At 41.8% G+C, this 3,477-nt stretch overlaps 1 pseudogene; it reads left to right on the top strand.

Annotated features, from left to right (window-relative positions):
- The first annotated feature begins 1,927 nt into the window (after nt 1–1,927).
- Nucleotides 1,928–2,964, top strand: LOC121926175 (annotated as a pseudogene).
- Nucleotides 2,965–3,477: the final 513 nt, after the last annotated feature.

Below are 3,477 nucleotides of genomic sequence, written 5' to 3'. Positions count from 1 at the left end.
GGCGCACAATCTAAAAGTTAAAACAACAAATTAAAAACATCATAAGAAACAAGTTAAAACAGCAAATATCCAATATTGAGGCAAGCATCTGAACAACCAGGACACAATCACAGACTCCCTGGGAATGCTTCCCTAAACAATATGGTCTTTAACTCGGCTTTGAAGCTGGTTAGCGACGTGTTGAGTCGTGCTTGTAAGGGGAGGAGGTTCCAGGAGTGAGGGGCAGCAAACGAGAAGGGATGAATCTGGGACAGGGCCGTGGAAATCCTGGGCTGGGACAGGAGACCTTGGCTACCAGAGCGGAGGGAACAAGTGGGGATGTAGGGAGAAAGGAGTTCAGAGAGATAGGGAGGGGCCAGCCCATGCAGGGCTTTAAAGGTGAGCAGGAAAAGCTTATATCGAATGCGGAAGGGAAAGGGGAGCCAGTGAAGGGATGACAACAGAGGGGAGACATGGTCATACTGACAAGCGAGTGAGATAATACGAGCAGCTGAGTGCTGAACAGAAATCAATGGGTGAAGGTGAGAGAGAGGAAGCCCTGCCAAGAGAAGGTTGCAGTAGTCAAGTTGAGAGACCACTAGGGCATGGACCAAAGTCTTTGCAGAAGAAACAGAGAGATATGGATGGATTTTGGAGATATTATAGAGGAAAAATCTACAGACCTTGGCTGTGGCCTGAATCTGAGGGATAAATGACAGCGAGGAGTTGAAAATGAAACCAAGACTACGGGCTTCCTTAGTAGAACTGGCAAACCCAGAAGGCACCTTTTCCCATCAGCACACCAGCTGACTTCTCCCTCTGAGGTATGACCTGGTGTGGTCTACACACCTGCACCATCATAGTTATGCTCCTGAAGATGTTTATTAATGAGGAAGAACAGAAAACCAGGAGAGGTTGCAGCAGTTTCATTTTGACTGAACATACTAGGAAGGGCAAGATTCCCCCCTGTCCTCCATGCTGAATAAATTAAATGCAAACTATGAGAGAGAGAGAGAGAGAGAGAGAGAGAGAGAGAGAAATACTGGACATTTTAAAAGCAGCTGAAAAAGTGGGACAACACAGGATTAATCAGGACTCTCCATACCAAATTGGGACAGTTGGAGGGTATGGATTTCTAATGGATAATAATGGGACCAAAAACTGACCTTTGTGAACTGGATATGCAACCTAGAACATGTCCATGATATTGAGTCCTGTGGGATGTGCAAAGGACTTATGTCATGCATACAGAAGCCCTTTGGCAGACACAAATATGGAAAATACTCTTTGAAGACAGAAAGCTGAAAAAGCACTTCCATATACTATTTTTTTGTGTGCTATCAGTAATATTAAGTACAAAAGCAACATTACACAGTCAAATACAAATGCAAAATTTTAAGTAGTCCATGCCAAATATTAACATCTAATATCAACGAAACATACATGCAGATTTCAAATATTAGGAGAATATTGAACAAAGTAACACTAAAGAAAGGGTTTTTTTTTTAAAGGCAAATAGATTTTTAACTCTACTTTTCATATTTCCATATAATAAACTGATTTCAAGAACAAATGCACATCCAGTGCTCACTAGTATGCTGTGTGTTTGGAATAGGTTGTGTACTTAAAGTCTGAGACTTCAACTGACTCCATCTGCATTCCAAGCAGTGTTAGTGGCACAGGAGGCATAGTAATATTACTAGCTTGGGATCATACTCAGCCACATCATTCTGTTAATGAAAGTTTTGCTAATTATATGGTTAGACAAACCCCTTTTGGCAGCTAATTAGCTGATAAGAAAAGGTTTTTAACCACTGGTGACGCAGTGGTTAAATGCCTGTACTGCACCCGGCGGACTAGAAGCAGAAGAGCAGAGGCTCTGAAGAGAAGGAAGGAAAAGGAAGGAAGGAGGAGAAGATTAATCTTTGACTTGACACAGTATCCGATCTTCACTATGCAGACTATTAAGTGTGTAGTTGTGGGCGATGGAGCCGTTGGTAAAACATGTCTTCTGATTTCTTACACAACAAATAAATTCCCATCTGAATATGTACCAATGGTTTTTGATAACTATGCTGTAACTGTGATGATTGGTGGAGACACGTATACCTTAGGCCTGTTTGACACAGCAGGGCAGGAAGATTATGACAGGTTACGGCCTCTCAACTATCCTCAGACAGACGTGTTTCTTGTCTGCTTCTCGGTGGTCTCACCATCTTAGTTTGAAAATGTGAAAGAAAAACTTGAAATCACTCACCATTGTCCAAAGACTCCCTTTTTGCTTGTTGGGGTCCAGATTGATCTCAGAGATGACCCCTCAACAATTGAGAAACTTGCTAAGAATAAGCAGAAGCCTATCACTCCTGAGACTGCTGAAAAACTGGCGCGGGACTTGAAGGCTGTCAAATATGTGGAATGCTCTGCACTCATGCAGCAGCAGACGGTGTCCTATGGTACATCATGTTCCAGTGCCATCATCATATAAAATGGAAGTGGCTTCAAGGACAGCTGACAGTTTTTGACTTTGGTTCAGGAAGTGCTTTACTTGATAGTAATAATACTAAGAATCGTAAGAGGGTTCCATTTGGAGACCTACAGACTGACAAAGGCAGGGACATACTTCTTATCTTGACTAACAAGTCTCAATTTTGGAAAGATGTGCGCTGTGATATGTTTCACAGATAGGGAAGAAGGCCTCCTGTGTCCAGGCAGCGCTCTTGCTAACCCTCTGCTCAGCTTACCTGTTTCCTCTTTCCTTCAAAGATCTACTTTTTTAAACAAAGTAAATCTGCTTTGCTTGACCACTTTTATCCTAAATGCTCTTTGTATCTGCTTGTGTCTCTCTAATTCTCTAACCTGCCAACTATTTTTTTCTCCTTCCCTCTGTTTTTGTAGAGAGGTCTGAAGAATTTGTTTGATGAGGCTTTCCTAGCTGCCCTTGAGCCTCCGGAAACTCAACCCAAATGGAAATGCTGTGTATTCTAAACAGTTTCCTCCCTTTTTTACCCCCTTTCTCGTTGCTGCTTCCTCTTCCCACTGCTGTAGAAAAGTTGGTTGAAAAAAAAAACACAATAAAACCATGCTGACTGAAAGAAGTCATGTCTTTACTTAATAATGTCTTAGAGCAAATTCTGTATTAGCTTTTATTTTGGATTGAAAACTGCTTCTATGATTCGTTATGGCTATGGAACGTGAACCGGACTCCTTTTAAACCTTTTGCTTCTTGTGTTGCTGGATTTTTAAAAAAATATATTAGCATTGAGTTAGTTTATTGAGGGATTGAGGAGCTCCTTTAAAATAGTTAAATTCGAGGGGAGGAAAAAGTAATCGGAGATGTGGTAAAAAAAAATGCCCGTACTGCAGCCACTCACTTACAAACCACAAGGTGAGTTCAATACAGCCAGGGGCTCCGGGTAGACTCAGCCTGGCATCCTTCTGTAATGTGCTAAAATGAGCACCCTGCTTATTGGGGGCAAATAGCTTACATTTTATAAACTG

This window comes from Sceloporus undulatus, chromosome 3, assembly GCF_019175285.1.
Source record: "Sceloporus undulatus isolate JIND9_A2432 ecotype Alabama chromosome 3, SceUnd_v1.1, whole genome shotgun sequence".
Classification (NCBI taxonomy): domain Eukaryota; kingdom Metazoa; phylum Chordata; class Lepidosauria; order Squamata; family Phrynosomatidae; genus Sceloporus; species Sceloporus undulatus.
Note: the sequence above shows the minus strand (reverse complement) of the source record. Positions and strands in the feature narration are given on the sequence as shown.